This window comes from Amblyomma mixtum, chromosome 3 (assembly GCF_055824585.1).
Source record: "Amblyomma mixtum isolate Tamu chromosome 3, ASM5582458v1, whole genome shotgun sequence".
NCBI classification, from domain to species: Eukaryota; Metazoa; Arthropoda; class Arachnida; order Ixodida; family Ixodidae; genus Amblyomma; species Amblyomma mixtum.
In genome coordinates this window covers 270,291,088-270,308,620 of record NC_143014.1, presented here as the reverse complement: position 1 = coordinate 270,308,620, position 17,533 = coordinate 270,291,088, and the positions used below count along the sequence as shown (strand labels likewise).

The 17,533-nt window shown below is 47.9% G+C and overlaps 1 protein-coding gene and 1 pseudogene across 3 annotated transcripts in view; one reads left to right on the top strand and one right to left on the bottom strand.

Annotated features, from left to right (window-relative positions):
• The window catches only part of LOC149354717 (uncharacterized), a 371,296-nt gene that overhangs the window by 294,709 nt on the left and 59,054 nt on the right, over positions 1-17,533 (top strand). The gene's annotated exons all lie outside the window — the stretch shown is intronic.
• LOC149354719 (uncharacterized) lies at positions 5,011-17,058 on the bottom strand (annotated as a pseudogene).

Sequence of the window (17,533 nt, the reverse complement as noted above, 5' to 3'; positions counted from 1 at the left end):
GGGAGCCTACAAAACTACCCTAAGCATCCCATAAACAACATCAACAGAACGTATTTCGGTACTCAGAGTACACAACACCCCGAGGAGCTCAAGGAGGTGGTTCTAGAGGGTAAAAAAAAACGCCTAGCCACAACACAAGCGGATAGGGATGTCCTGACGAGACGGGCTTCGGCAGGCACAACTAACTAGTGAGAGCAAGTGCCAAATTTCGACATCTTAAAGAGAGAAGTTCTCTGTAAACCCTATACCCAGGCGCATGCACCACAAACGACTGAAGAGTAAGAGAGCCAGAGTCAAGGACCTGTCAAAGCCAGGAAAGTTCGCGATTACTGCTTTCGACAACCAGAAAAGGCCAATCATCGGGGGCACAATATATGCCAAAGATCCTTCGGAAGGCGAATCACTGCTCATAGCCATTACATTCAAGACTCAATATCAAAAGGGGAAGTCATCGCACATAATGACGGACTCCCAACAAGCCTGAATGCACTACCTTGCTGCGAACCCTCACGGAAGGGCGAGCACAAATTTAACAGCACTCTCACACTCACACAGATAACATGGACACTTTTTCACGAAAGCCTAGCTTGGCCACCGCGGTGACTCTGCGGTCATGGCACTCGGCTGCTGACCCGAAAGACGCGGGTTCGATCCCGTCCGCGGCGGTCGAATTTCGTTGGAGGCGAAATTTTAGAGTCCCGTGTACTGTGCGATCTCAGTGCATGTTAAAGAACTCCAGGTGGTCGAAATTTCCGGAGCCCTTCACTACAGCGTCTCTCATAGCCTGAGTCGCTTTTTGACGTTAAACCCCATAAACCAACCAACCAACCAACCAAGCCTAGCTTGAAACGATGCAGCGAATTATCTAGCCAGGCGAATCGCCATTCCTACCCCACCCCCCTTCTAGGGCTGTCTAATAGAATACCTTAGGCTAGAAAGGAGACATTTCTCACAGTCACACAAATAATGTCCTCCTCGGATGCCATTGACTGGAGGAGAATACAAACACATACAAGTCTACGCATTTTGCACAAGAGCCGACCCACACGATACACAATTTTCGAGAACAACAGCGCGAAAAGACAAGGATTTAAGGAAGACACACACAGACAGCGCCTCTCTGTGTGTGTCTTCCTTAATTCCTTGTCTTTTCGTGCTGTTCTTCTTGAATATCGCATATCAACTCGCCCAAGCATCAGTCCCAACGATACACAAGTTACTGTCCTTGCCGCGGAGCAAGCCCCACTCTCTACCATTCATCTTGGGAATGCTAGGACATACCGGAAAAAAATGTTAATAGTGCCACACCCTACACACGAGCAGTTGGAGGAGGCCCTGACCAGCGACAACCTGGACTAGCAAGCCTGGATCATGCAGCTAGTCCACAAGGCATCTGCCGCAAGTGGTGCTCAGGGCTAGGGGCTCCGACCACCCGGCTCCTCCGAATTAATCTATGCTGATTAAAATCTCTCTGTATCTCTCTCTCTACCTCTGCAAAAGTCTCTTCCGTAAGAAAGCGAAAGATAAAACAGTTATTGCGCACATAAGCAATCTTCTACATGACAAAAGATGATCCCTCCATTTCTCTGGCGACATAAAGCGTGTCATGTTTTAACAACTGCAGCGCAGCCTGAACTATGACTCACCGTCGCAGTCTTTCTCAGTTTACTTCCTATTACCCTTGTGTATATGGGTGGAGGGGCAAGAGTTTGATTATATTTGATGTGCTGGCAACGGGCCTTCCTTGCGCAGATGACACGAGGTGGCCGCCCCTGGAGAAAATCCAGTCAGGCTTTTTCCTTGCACTGATGCATGCAGTGTGTGACGCGTCCACGAGGAGCGTTAGCACGCAAATGGGAGTCAAGAATTGCTGTGGCGCTCCGAGAGTTTGGTGCACACTATTGACGCTTTGCCCATTTCATTTACTCCGCCTACTGTACCTACCAACTATAGTGCTGTTTGTTTCTCAAGCAATAAAAGCTCCGTTCCTTAAAGCAAAAAGGGGCTGGGAGACATTTTAACTGCTGTGTTTAGAGAAGCATGATAAACTCCTCGGTCGTACTGGCATGTCTGGATGGCTAAAAATTCAGGGGGCACTTTGACTGTCTAAAGTGCGTAGAGGCGAAAGCGTTTTCCGAACCACTTTCGCTGCTTCTGTGGCACTGGTGGCGTCACATATAATTGAGTACTAATTACTAGGTGATATGACAAATCACTAATCAATGGTTAATTACTGATTAATGCCTGAACACTAATTAACTGCTAATTAATGACGCTTAAGCTTCGCCTTTAGCAGTGGAACGTGACAGCGTGTTGTAGCGCTGCCAGGGAGTCCACGGAACGCCACCACCCGTTCGGCGCGATGCCTTGCCCTTTGAACGCAACGCTTTTTGAGGAAAAGAAATGGCGCAGTAATTCTCTGTCATCTCGGTGGACACCTGAACCGCACCGTAGAGGAAGGGAGGAAGTGGGAGTGAAAGGAGACAAAGAGGGCCCGTAATGAAGAAAATGAAAATTGTATTTGAGGAAAGGAAATTACGCAGTAACTGTCTCACACGTCTCGGTGAACACCTGTCAAAAGTCAGGGGGGCAATTTTTTGACCTAAAGTGTGGTCACTGATGTGTGGTTAAGATGTTAAGCTTCGCCTCTAAGAGTGGAACGCGACAGCATCTTGCAACGCTGCCAGGGAGTCCAGAGAACGCCATTGCCCATTCGGTTCTACGCCTCGCTCGTCAGTTTTTTGAGGAAAGGAAATGTATCTGTATCTCATATCTCGGTGGACACCTAAACCTCGCCGGAAGGGAAGGGAGGAGGATGGGAGTGAGCGGAGACACCGCATTCATTAGACGTGCCTTTCTTCATTCAAAACCATCGAGCTGGCATGGCCGAGTGGATAGCATGCCCGTCTCGCACGCCGAAGACCGGGGTTCGATTCGCCAGCTCGACCAATTTCCTACTCGGTTTTATTTATTTATATGGCCTGACTAGAAAGCTAATTAGGCTAATTGGGTAATTAAGCAATTAACTAAGCTCAGTCCCACTGACTTGGAGCATCACTATACGATCCCTTCAGTTGGTTGCATGGTTACTAGCCAAAGTACAATTGGCCCCGTTTGAAATTCGCGCACTGTGACGTCTCGGCCGTTTCGACCAATTGAAAAGCGTGACATTTCTGTCGACAACTGCTGCTTACAACGATGAGACATTAAAGGCTTTCGCCTTAAAATATTGTAATCGGAGTCCTTTTGGGTGCAAATTCGGTGATGCTTTAGAGGGGTTTTTTACAAGCACTATATATGAAAAGTTGCTGTTTAAAACTAGATATGGAGACGTTGACCACTTCCTTGGTCATGTGAGGATCAGTTAAGTACGAAAGGCGCTTCGCTACCAGCCTTGACCTAGTTTCTCCTGTTTAGCGTCGTTGTGGGTGTCGTCGTCTTCGCGTCCGCACGACCCTCATGGTACACACTTGGAGCAAAGAAAATAATAAATTGCTCCCGAGCCGACAGCAAATCTTTTACATTGCATCCACGTAATTGTCGTTCTCGTCGTTTTCACAACTGTACACATTTTTACGAAGCTGGGCCGGCTCGGGGGCGCGGCCAGTCTACCCTGGTCTCGACCCTACGGCAATGCCAACATTTGAACTAACTGGGACCGCTGGCCCTAATCCCGGCCGCGATACCAAGTACACTCCCCCTATTCACGAGTTCGTCCATTCATTCGTAGGCTATTACGGCTATTTGTGTTTATAAGGTCCAGTTGAGTGGCAGCAAAAAAAAAATATGCAAGACTCAAAAATAAAGTTTGCTATCGCGCTGCTCAAACAGATCCTACCATGGAGGTGGCAACAGCCAGAAACGTATATCAACACATGTATCGCACCAAAAAGCACTTATTTTAAGCGTTCTGTAGCATAAATCATTCGCTAAAGCACCCTGCGTGGCGTCCTCGTTATGTAAATCATTTCGGGAACCAGCTGTAGTCTTCATTACTCGTCGTACCTTGAGGGCAAACGCTATAACTTTTTCTACCTCCAATTTTACTCTCTCCACAATCGAAATGATGGACCGTCGCCACCTTCACCTCGAAAGCTGTCAGTTTCCATGCAGTTTTCGTGCGGTACCGTCCAGGGCAAAGGCTGCATGCTTCAACTGTTTTGTAGTCTAACCTGTTAAACAGTACGGCGCGTTCACTTTGTTCGAGCTATTTGTTGCACTCATAATTTTAGAGTTCATGCAGCTTAAATCACCCGTGTAGTACAACAGCGTTCTACAATGTCCTTGTGGTTATACGCCACGTTCTCTAAGGGGTTATGGCACTTCGCTGTGCAGACCCGAAAGGTGCGGGTTCGATCCCGGCTGTGGCGGCCGAATTTCGATGGAGGCTAAATTCTAGAGTGCCATGGAATGTGTAAATTTCTTCTAGAGTCCCGGGTGGTCGAAATTTCTGGAGCCCTTCACCGCGGTCTCTCTCATAGCCTGAGTCACTTTCGGACGTTAACCCCCATAAACCAGGCCAACTACAGCTCCTTTAACTTCCCTTGTGTCCCAGGAGAGCTTCGCGATCTGTTGGCGTTAGCGATGCCATTGTAGTCGGGTGTCGGTGCGGAGCGCTTCTTCAGTCTCTCAGGTTATTGGGTGCAGAAATTCCGCTCCTACTACTACGCACTCCCGCAGTGGGGGTCTTTGTATAAGCATGACAGTAACTCCTCGACGATTCATACTGCGGTGATGACAGGAAGAGAGGAAAGAAGGGAGGCTAGCAATGACAGGTAGGAAAGGTGGAATAGTACTGGAGGCAAATATATTTTGGATCAAATTTCCCTCAGAAAAGACTGAAGGTAATAGGTGGCGGTAGTGATGCGGGCCCTTAACTATCGCTGGGATGAAACGACTGGCGCTGTTGGCTGGGATCGACTTGTACTTGGCATGGGAATAATTTTCCACGTTAGGTTCATACATCCACTGCGCTTAGCCCAAACAATCGCTCCTGGCAAGGACCCTTTGCTAACTAAGCACCTGCGTCCAAAGAGCATAGTCATGCGTGTGATAAATTGCAGCGCATGGCCAACAGCAAAATGATATGGCTAAGAACTGCGAGCCCCCAATAACAGTACTTTTGTAGCGAGAGCTACCTACGCTGCCCAGTCAAGCATTTCGCCGTGAGCCTGGGAGGCCGATAGTGCGCATGCGCGAAACCAGAGGAGCAGCAGATGCGCGGCGAATGACGTCAGAATTCGCCGCCGCCACCGCCGCGCGAGGGGCCGTGCCGGCCCGACCACGCCCGCTGGCGCCGCGCGTGAATGCGCATGCGCGGCAACCGGAGAACAGCAGCATGTGCGCGGCGCATCAGAAAGCAGACAGTCTAAATACTTTGAAGGCAGTATTGAGAAGGTAAGTGGAAAACCAGCGGAAAGGACGCGTTCGTAAGCAGAAGAAATACACAGGACAACGCTGGAAACAACTGAAATCTTCATTAGCTCAATTTCATAAAACAGAACAGGGTGCACATAACCAAGGGCAATCACAAACGCTATCAAAAAACAAGAACAAAATTGATTAAGGGGTGGAAGATTTCATGTGACAACCTATGTCCAATTCATCAAAATATACTCCTTTTCCGTGAATCTGACAGAGCTGTTGCTATCACAATCAGTTCCTGACTGCTTTATTTTGATGGCTTCTACGATTTCTCGTTCAATCAGCGTTTTACCACGGCCGATGATTGACATTATGGAACAAAGGGTGCAGTCTTTGCAGTGGCTGGAATGTCTTGGCAGATTTCCTCTGTTGCCTGGCTGCAGCGAAGTTCGGTGCTGCCTCATACGCTCGTTAACGCATTGACCTGTTTGACCTTTGTAGGTCTTGCCACAGGACAGTGGAACCGAGTAAACATCGGTTTTGCATTTGTTCGCACATGCTCTGGTGCTTGACATTGCATTTAGTTTTTTTTCGCTATTTTTAGAGGTACGGGAACAAAGTGACGACAGTTTGTTCGGCGCACAGAAGGCAAACTTAACACCGTATTTCATGGCTCCATTTCTAACCTTATGAGAGACTTTATGCAGGTACGACATTACAGCAGGTCGAGATTCTTCACAAGGCGTTTCATCTTTTTTTTGTACTGTGACTTAAACTTACCAGTCAGTCTCAGCAATAGAAACCAGGACGTCCTGAGGGTAGCCGGCTGACCTCAAGCTGTCAAGCTGCCCTAAGAAACTCTTCTGCATATTGTGTTAACCATATCTGCGCAGTTCATTACCGAGGCAAAGGTTGGCAATGCCTCTCTTCACAAGTTTAGAATGTGAAGAGGAGTAGGCCAGCAGCCTTTTCTTGGTCCGCGGAGAGTAGCTCAAGCAAACGTGGCTCTCTTGAGAGAAGGTGAGAGTCAGATCTAAAAACCTAATTCAGGCATCAAGGGGCACCTTATGAGTACAACTCAAGTCAGGATAGGTATCGGTTAAGAAGGTCAAGATGTCATTGGCGGCCGCTTCGACACTGTCACGGGAAGTTAGTTTCAAGAAAATTAAGAAATCGTCTACATACCTAAACACTTTCACTACTGGATCGTCAGTCAACTGGTCAGGCAACAGATTGTCAAAATAGGTTTAAATATGTGGCACAAAATAGGAGCTTCACACGAGCCTATTGGAACGTCTTGCTTCTGTATGTACCTGCTGTTTTCATGTTCTACCACATTGGAAGAAGGGTAGCAAGTTAAAAGTTCTAAAAAGGAATTCACCGATAGGCCCGAGCTGTTCTCGAAGGCCAGTGCACCTCGGTTTTTGATGAGATCCCGCACATTAACGAACAAGTCCTTTTGCGGAACTGAATAGAAGAGATCATCAATGTCCACGGAAAAGGCAGAATTTGCACTCACACTGGTACAGGGTAAGTAGTCCATATGTTACTACATGCACAAACATTTTTTACCCGGTCGGTTGTCTCAACGGCGCGCAACCGATTCTACGCTTTCATCAGCGGTTCCCGATGACTTATGATTTTTAGCTACAAAATAGAGTCCATGTATACATACAAAGCCCAGCCGAGAATTCTCACCACTAAGTTCGTCAGACTTCTGTCAAACGTTTCTTCGCGTCTGCAATACCCTGCCTTAATTCAGTGCCCCCTAGACAAGGAAGGCATGGACTGGCCTGGTCAGTGGTCCTATTGCAAAATAAGAGTGGACGGCGAAAATCACGTCGCACATAGGGAAAGATGTCCCGACGAAGCTTGCCCATAGTACGTTTCTGCAGCTTGAGCGCTGTAAAAAAATTTGCACCCTTAAGGGTGTATCGCTTATGACTGCATCTTTTCCACGCCCTTATTTTTTCACATTTTTTGGCAAAGGGTGCGCTCAGCACGTTAGCACCTTTAATGCACCCATGGACCCTTGAAAGGTGTACGGGTGCAAGAGTGTTCCGCCTCTTTCGGGTGCAATAGTGCGTAACAGTGCACGGGTGTTCTTTGACCTGTCGAACAACATTCCGGTAGTTCAATCAAACGTGCTTTTAAAATGATGTGAGCTATTCGAGCTTTCCATTAAATGACAGCTGCAACCTTGACGCGAGCAGCTACTATGACTCCGATTTCGGCCCCATAGTGTGATAGTTAACTGAATTATTTCAGCTGAAGTGCTAAGCGTCACTGACTGAAAATAGATGCTCGCTGAAATGGCATATATGGCGCCGACCACCCGTGTGACGTTGGTCGTGTTGAGAGGAGGAAATGCTCACGCCTTTTCTATCTATGGGGATGTCACTGCAACGTCACAGTGACCTAGCCTGAAGAACTTTCTTCATGTTACGTGAGAGATTGAACGAGCATAACAACATTTAAAATGGAGCAGTCGTAACGCCTGTCACTTTTCTGACTGGGTTACCTCTTTCTGAGTTATAAGATTTTTTGTGTCATCACAAAAGGTTGCCGGTGCCGCGCTTCCTCGAGCAGATCTTAAAATTATACGAGTGGCGGCGCATTGGGGCATATATTATGCAGCTACAAAGAGTAGAAAGAAGCTTTAAAGTTTCCCCATTGAAGGGATGACCGAGCATAGCATGCCTCCTCAAAGATGTAAAACCAATGTAGCCACAAGAGTGGGCGCAGCAGTCATGCATGCCCCGCACGAGGTGCTATATTTATACATCGAACGTGCAGTGATATACGACGCCTCATTTCGGCCTTTTCACATTGCCGTTCGATCATGGAAACGTAACCTCGAATTCGCTTGCCTGCGTCTGTTGTGCACGACGACATCAAATACAATACAGTGAGCGAAGACGCAAACCTCCGCCACTCTGCGTGCTTGCCACAAGCTCCCTAACCCGATTGCAGCTTAATTGACAGGACTTTTGGATATAAAAGATATTTCCTCAATCAACACAATAGTACCGCATGCCGTTCTCGACTTCTGGATACATAGAGCCAACGAGGATGCACATTCTTCAAATTCTGCGGCTCATATGGGCTGTTTCGCATTAAGATAGGAGAGGGTTCTTGCTTTGCGTTGCGGAAGAAAGGCATTCGCTGAGCAAGGTATGCGTCCCTCTCATCTTTCACTCGCATTCCGCTGTAAAAAATGCCTTAGGGGAAGGGGCGTCATTCTCGTTAGGAACAACAGTGCGTTTAAGCAGTAAGCTTATAAAGCGCATGCTCAGGCAGGCACAACGCACAAAGAGCGCAACTTTAAATAGTGCCGTAAACAACGAAGGTTCTGCTTGAAACTATCACGTTCCTTTATAAACAAGAAATAACAAAATAAAATTCGCGCTGTCACATTGAGTCCCCCACCCCTGGGCGAGCTGTTCCTGGGACGCGCTGCCTACTCCTTCTGAGCGCACGCCGGAGCAGGGCATCCAGCACAAGGTCTCGCCGGACACCATCGCAGCCCTCACTCGCCATAGGCTCTCCAAGTACAACGCCGAGCAGTCCGCCGAGGAGGTCCCCATGCTCCCCTCGCCGAAATCCGGGCACCTGGCGCAGTGGGCATCGGGCCGCAACCGATCACGCAGCCACCGGCCTCCGATGGCAGCCGCCGCTCCGCCAAGCACACGCTGGTGGCCCGCCCGCGTGCACAGCGTGGCAGCACAGAGCGTAGTGTCCCGGACACGACCTGCGGATGCATTCGGTGGACACAGTTGAAGCTACGCTCTCGATGCCCTGTCCAGCATTGCATAGCCAAAGTGCGTCTTAGCTGTTACTGTAATACAGTGGTGCGCTTCCTGAGGGCTAGAAAAAAAAGTATCTTTTTGATTCGTAAGCGAAGCACTTCAACATGAAATACGTAGAAATCCGGGCTAACTTAATTTCTTAAACGGTCTGAAATTGTATATTACAAATTTTAGCGATGGAACAGCACTTTTCAGCAAATGCTGGCGTTCACCTGATCTAAGCCCAAACTAATGGCTTGAAGTTAAGTTCTTTATTCTCCCACTCGCTGCTTTCGCCGATCTTGGACTGAAGCCCGTTTCACCTAAAATAAAATCAAACACTCCAGAGCACCAGTGTGTTTCGAACACGCGGCCGAGCGAATAGATAGGTTCTGTGGGCCATTGCATTCGATCATACGCCATCGCAGCAGCCAGACGTTCCGCTTGCTTAACTGCCATGCAGTCTCTCACCCACTGCGCTTTGGATGCCGTCGTCTTCATCAACTTCCATCCGTGAGCATTGGATCCACAACACACCGTTATCGCAGTGCCCTCTTAAGGTGCGTAAGCGGCCGCATAATTTCACTCACAGATTTCGCCGATCTTTGACTGAAGTCGGCTTAACCTTTGAAAACCAATCCTCAAACCAATACCGGAGCTGATTTGAACCTAATTCGCTCGGTATATCTACGCTAAATTGCCCGTTTTTTATATACAGTATTTCTATACATGTGCAGCCTTCGTCCAAAATTAATGAGCCAAAGGGGTTCAACCCTAAGCTGTGCAGTGAGGCCTTTGTAGCGTCCATAAAAGTTCTGTATTCCTCTGGAGGTGAGAACGAGAGCTCTTCACGCCATTGGGAAAATCGGAACGCTGGCGATGCATAGCCCAGCACAGAGCATAGGCCGAAATGAAACCCCCTGGGCTGTACGCTTTTGACAAAGGATGGACAGTAACTGGTCAATAAATTCCTGTGGAAGGTGGTGGCCGAGTACTACACCATCGTACCACTAGTTCTTGTGAGAGGGCGGAATTTTGCTCTTAGCACAGCACGTCTGTGTATGGCAGCACGTTGCTTTGCCGAGATCAGACAGCACCCCAGTCGTCTTTGTTAAATTCCATCAACAACGCGTTATATTTTTTTAACAAGTAGAAAATTGATTCGGCCCTGAATTTTAACCACGCGCCTTCACCCCCCTGCGCCAATGCCTACGACGTCCGAGTCACAGGTGTCCTACTGAACAGCAGTAATTGACATTTATGACAGAAATTGTCCTGCAGTGGCCGCTACAGCGCTCAATATGACGATGAAGATGACAGTAAATGGCTGTTACTCGTACATTCTTTGTCAAATATATACAGCCCAAGGGCTTTGCTTCTAAGTCGCGGACCTCCATTAAGTCTGGAGAGCACCGCTTAGAGGTCCGATGCACCACAAGAGTGGATGAAGGTTCTCGTCACTATCATGAGGTCTGCCATGCTGACGGTGCAAAATGAGCCACCCTGTGTGGCCCAGAAGAAAACCCCTCGGGCTCTATACGTTTGACTAAGGCGGTACCTTGACTACAGCAAGTCAGACGCAAAACCGCATCCTTCAGAGCAAGTGCCTGCCGACAGGTTCAGAGCTCCTTGACCTAGAAAAATTGCACTCAAGAGCGCGAATTTCGAACACATTTAGCCCTTTTTTCTTAGCCCTTAAGGAGCTGCCACGTGCGTATCGACGACAATGCTAACCGTTGGCGGGGTCGGTGGGCTCCTACGGCGGCGGCTGCTTCTAGTCGGTGGCGCCCAGCGCGGCCTCGCTGGAAGCCATTGGTCGGGACCGAGCATGAGCCCACCCAAGGCGCCGCCGTCGGTGCCCTCGTCGCTGCAGTCGACGTCGGGATCTTCGGCTAGGGGGCACCTCAAACGGGAGACCACTGAGATGGAGATATGCTCGCGAGGCTCTCCCCAGGAACTGCGAGGGCAAGAGCAATCACGTGTTGCATCTTCCAGCCTAGTGTGAGAGCATTGTCGATCTGCTCGTATGTTATAGATAATTTCGCTTGCAAAGCTTTCGCGGAAATATTAACGAGGGCCAGAGTCCGCGAGTCCAGCGGAACTTTTCAGATCGCATCGAAAGTGCGGTTCGCAGATAAAACTGATGCACAGTTGATGCCAAGGAAAAATGGCTTACGACCTTCAGGTCATTCCTGAGATGATTATAGTAGCGACCCTACTTTAAGAGGTTATACTTTTCACAATCATACATAGTACACAATTCGCGCAAAATTATATTTTTATAAATAATGGAGCATAAACATTCGGTATCCATCCATAAATCGCCATCCTTAACTCACCGAAGCGAAATGCTTGGACGCGGATAACAATTCGTTCTAATAGCGGACTCCTCAGGTGAGAAAAATCTTTCCGCACTGCTTAGGTGGACATAAGGAGGACCACCTAAACACCAGACCTGCATTTGCATTGTTCAAGAAAAAATAAAAACACTTACAAAATAAAAATTACAAAAATAAAAATAAAGAAAACACTTCGATATTAAGCTGCTGGCCTCCTCCATTTTTGAGAATTGAGAAGCATTTGCACTTTTTTGGACGTTGATATTGCAGTCTAAAAGACTGCAGGTGCTAGGCTCTATAACAGCAACGCTAGTGGCGCAGGGAAGAGCAAAGCCTCTTTGCATGAGAAGTGGAGCATCATGCTTTATTCGTGTACTCCTTAGCGCGATTATGCAGGGCATGTTCATAATAAAAAACAGAGGGCTTCATGCACACATACAACTCCCCAGGAATATTCTTGTAGGTTTGAGCCTCGAGGTACACTTTGGTAATTCTTGCTATTATTTTAAAAACTTTAAATGCCATAATTCCACAATACGGCATCTTTATGCGTGAGTTGACTTCTCATCGTATTGACCTTGGACAGTTTATGACCGCACCAGAATTTTTCCTAACCCGACCATTATTTAGTGGAAGTCAAAGGTCTATCGGAATCCTGTCTGATCGGCATGGTGCAGGGGCACTGAAAATAAATGCAAAAAAATCGGAGCCTAGGAATTCCGCCGTTTGCATTTCTTTTCATCACGCTTTCACTTCGGGCTTAGCAAAAATATGCTAGTGTCGTCCATGATTCCAGGACGACTTTAACGTCTTTTCCTTACCACCCTGGTAAAAGAGCGATAAAGAAAAGTTCGAACAGCGAACCGCTTAGGCGCCGCCTTGTTCGCGTTTCTTTCCGTCGCGAAGGTACATGACGTATAGGTGGCGCCGACCGAAAATTAAGTGGCGAAAAAACGTTTTTGTTTGTTCTCAACGAGGCCAAGTGTAGTAGCGTCGCTTTTTATATACGGTGCATGAACGAACCCAGGACATATGCGTAGATTGCAGGCAAATTTCGGTCACTGCAATTAAGCGCATGCGCTGTCATCTGAATAGTCAGTAATTCGAGATAGCACCGTGATTTCTTCTTCCTTTCTTGAGCAATTACACACGCCTCGGCCAAATATATATTGTGTTTGGCAGGCTTGGAGTGCTCGGAGGTGCATCGTCCCCTGCGCGTCGGTTCCAGAAATCATTCAGGGGATCCCACAGTCTTCGTTCGTAGTTTTTCATCACCTTTCGCTTAGTGCCAGCTCCTTTCGTCACAACCTTCGTTGAGTTTGATCATTACGTCCTTGTTCATCGCAAGGTTGCTTTTATTGGATTTTGTGTGGCGCCTGTACTATAAAATACCTTCCGAGCGAATACTGATCGTGATCTCGTGTTGCTGTTTGCTGTTTAGACTGATAAAGATCAACTTTAATTATAGGTAGCCGGATATTGGACTGTTTTTAGAGAGGACCCTAATATGAGGCACATTGAATGTGCGAAAGAACTTTTATCCGTTTTTAAACGACATCGGAGGGCCCTCACTGTCGCTTAAGAATGACCAGACCTTAAGAAACTGCAGTGTTTAGATATCAACATTACCTTCCCGACAGATGCAGTCTGTTGAATGCATCTACCTCGACCTCGAAGGAACCTATTGCCACATAAACCGGTAAGAAATTAAAAACGCCATCGCTTCATTCTGCTTCCTTAGGGGGTCTCGCGTAAAGCTGGTGCAGGGTAGCTTCACCAGTCAGGTTCGCAGATTGATGGAAACTAAACTACTGCCTTTAGTTCTGCTTGCTGTTCACTAAGAAGAATGGCAAACCACACCAGAAAACCAGCCATGCCGAACAGATGAAGGAAGAATTGGTTTCCGATAGTACATGATCTAGCATAGCTTTAAAAACGCGCCGAATGGGTTCGCTCTCCTAACAGCCACACAATCCAGGCACACCCTACGTATTCGGAGTGGCTGAATGTGTATGCTGTGCCTGTGGGTTTTTCAGCCTTATGCAGGTTTGCCTCTCTGCGTGGAGGGGTATACGGCGTTCGTGAAGTGCGTCTTCGCACTGATCTGTGAAACCCCGCTAGATTGCAGTGAAGCCTACAAAATACTGTCCTTGCAGCTGAAGCCCTTGCTACATAATATTGGTACTCCACGCTGCGGACGTCCCGTTTTAAGGACGGCTTTTTACAATTAGAGCTTCCTGAAACAATGGAGGCACAAACCAGGTTCGTTAAGCTAGCATCGCGGTATATGTCTTTGCTCTCTACACGAGATGCTTTGGATTTCTTGACTATTTTCATTATTGGTAGGCGGAGTTCAGAGCATTGCGGTAGTTGATAAAAGCGTTAGAAACTTTAGGACTTGAGTGGTCCTTGTACTCCTTGCGTTGAAAGCTGAGTCGATCCGGCATTGAAACGCTTGCACATACCCCCTGTCAGTACAATACAGATCACAGCACTGTCAGTACAGATCACAGCAGTTATATTGCATTTTCATCTACCGCTGTTTTTTTTGCACGACATAGTATGCTATTGTAATCAGGAGGTCAATTAACCTCTCCTATTACCGCGCATATATTTTTTTAAATATCGCATATGATGGGAGGAAGTTGCAACAGTTTGTACTGCAGCAGCAGTCATCGTGTTCAGCGTATTAGACACTCTAAAAGAATTCAAGGATCATACAAGCATGCTGCCGAAGATTCTTTTGATTTCCAGAAGAAACCTTAAACACTTCTGGTAATGCCAGCTTTAGGCTGCTCAATGCCATGTCGACATACATGCCCTCGTTTTCGGTTGACTTGGTCATGAGGCCTGACGTGATGAAAGCAGCGGCGGGTGGGGAAGAAAGTGACCAGTGACAGAAACTGCTGGTCTGGCCGGGCCGCCGCCGGATCCAGTACACCTCAGTCACAGGGATCGCAATTTCGTCCGACAGCTACCGCACAGTTTCTCTACCGACACGGGATTAGCCCGATAACCCTCCTTAGTCGTGTGAAACCGGTCGCCGTTCTCAGTCATTCGTCGGCGTCAGCGCCGGAGCGCGAGTAGGACATGACAAAGGAATGCGTCTGTGCAAATAGCATCGTGGACGTGTTTCTGCCACGCCCAGTCTGACGCCTTATACCACGTCCTATTTCACCGGCACCACCGACTAACGACAGGGGACCAGATAAACGGCAAACGAAATGAAACGTTACGAAATGCGGCGCCTGGTTGCGACGGTACTCACCAGTCTTTTCCTCGCTCAGCTGTGCATGGCAGGGGAGACACCCCAGCGACAGGCGCTGGTCGGCCATGCGAGTGGAGTTGCGTGTGGACCCCACGCACGGGAGCAGGTTGGACAACATCACCGCAGGGTGCAGCTCGGCTTCGTCCTGGGGCCAAGGATATTCGCGTATGATATTTTCCCCAGCCCTGGCACTTACTAAATATGGTGAACACTTGATATACGCATTGGTTTGTTCCCGTCTACAACTGCGGAGCCAAAGCAAAAAAAATAAAGCCGTTTAGTTAACGATAATGTAGGGCACATCTGCTACAGCGTATTTTGCCCCCATCTACGATACAGTCCCAAAAAAGAACCAGACTCTTGCATTTCTTTAGCTAGCATTTTTACTACACGTTAAAACTAAGACATTGCTAACATGAAAGTGCTGGCTTCCAAAATGCCCTGGTGCTGCCAAAATATCACGCAGCACGCTTCGGCGTTTGAAACTTTCTCACGCGTTCAGTAAAAAAGGTATGATGGTTTCTAAGGTTCTTACACGTGCTCATCATCGGCATGTGTAAACGTATGCAACAAGTACATCGTAATTTTCGCTGTGTACGGCGGGAGAAGATTTTTTACCCCGAACGTAGTATCATAGTCGCGATTCTACACAGCTCTAAAAGTTCCCGGACTGTGTACGCATTAATTGCCCGAAAAAAATTATTGCACGCTTATTTCAGACACATTACACGTAATTCTCTCAGGAACAAACTTGCGTTCATTGCGCAGGAATCTCTAGCGTGCATAATGGTAGAGCCAGTATGAACTCCTCTTACAAAAACCCGAGAGAAGCGAGCCACAGGCTTTGCGAGGGTGACTCATATTTTGCGGGGCTCTCGAAAATACGGCTATGCGGTACAAATGTGCGTTTATAAGTGAATAAAAGAAGCATAACAAGGATTCATGAATGGGTTTTCATGGTAGTCGCTTATATGAGAAGCCTACAGTTTGCTTGAAAGTCAAACGCAAATGCGCGATACCTACTTTCGGCAGCAGAATTTACGGCCCCCATGCTCTCGGGGAAAAACACTGTAGCTCTCCCTCGCGACCCAGTCGCGTGGTGTTGTTCCCAGCCGATAGAGCATGTAATGTCCTCTCTTGTCATGACAAATTTTATGCGACTGCACTGCGTAACTGCGTCACTTTTTCCAGCACGCTAGCATCCCGTAATTTTTTGCGGCCGATAGTACATGTCATATCGTACAGAGGCAAAACACGCGTCTAGAACGACCAGACTGTGTGTTCCACAGCTACCAAAGCCGCTGCGAATAGCAAGGCAAATAATTACAATGAAATACTACGAGTTTAACTACACATGCTTAGATTCTCACAATTTTTAACGAAATGTTATCATTAAGTATCGCTTGTTCAGCCCGAAACATGCCCAGAACGTGTTCTAGGCAAGCGTTTGGCCCTCTGTACCTGACATGTCATTTAAGAGTATCGCTACTCATAGCGCAGGTTATAAAAAAATACGTGCCTATCGGTAATGGAGGGGCCGAAAACAATCATGAAAAAACCGGTCCCTAAATTCGCAGATACTCTTGCCGAGACAGAAGTTATGCCAAACGGCATTGTTTTCACCAATTTTGGTTAGTGGTTTAACCAGAAAGTGACAGAAATAGGACCAAAAAAATTATAAATTCGCCATGGTCGCCACAAAGAACTATACATCGTTGGCTATTCCCAATGCGAAGAGTTCGCCCCGGGTAATTTGTGGCTGTAATGCGTACTGGCGCGCCATTGCACATAAAGGATCGCATATTTACCGGAAGTGTAGTAGTTTTAAAAATGCAGCGGAGGCTCCATCTGCCAAATAGTTTTCACCACTAATGTAAGCAAATAGTGGTATCCATGACATATAAATCGGCGATATGCTCGTTTGAATCATAGCATATACTACATGAGGTACAGGCTCTAGGCACCGGCTTGGAAATATTACCGCAAATCCCAACCTTGATGCACAAAAGCGGCTCTTGCGGCTACTCAAGCACTATAGCAGGTGCGTGAATTACGCCGAATGTAGTTACCACCACATATTACACAAGATCACTAGGCGCTTTGTCTTGATTTAAGCGGTCGGAATGGCAGCGCTGAAACTGGCATAGATATAACCTTGAGGGTCACCCCGGAGAAATGTCGCCCGCTCGAATGAAAGGTGGGGCTCACCTGTACACAGCGGGCGCCGGCAAACGCGAGCCTCTTGTGCAGCAGAAGCAGGCCTGGCGAGTGCTGCCGCGGCTGGTCCTCCTCGAGACATGCGGACAGCTCCTCGGGGCCCAGGCAGCCGGCCACGCGTCCCAGCTCGGTGTTTCATGGGAATCTTGGGATGGCCGCTGCCAAGGACACTAGGAGACGAGCTCAAGATATCCGCCTTCTGGGGTCAGGTTCTGGGAACGTCGCCGGGAATCTCTGGAAGCGCTCCACGAGCGTAGCCAGCGCTGCGCGTGCCGGAATGCAGTCTTCCTTTTTCTTCGCCACTTCTTCTTCAGTCAGAAGATATTTCGCTGTTAATTAAACAGGGCTGCTAGAAACCTGAAACATTTGATCAAAGCAGCGAAGATATCGGCTTCACCTTCTACGCGGACGACATCACCATATGGGCTACACAGGGATCCTTGGCGTAGAAGAAACGAGCTCTCCAAGAAGTTATAGGTATGGTTGGAGAGTCTCCTGAACAAAGCGGCCTTCAATGCTCCCCGGAGAAATCCGAACTTATCAGGCTACACAGGAAA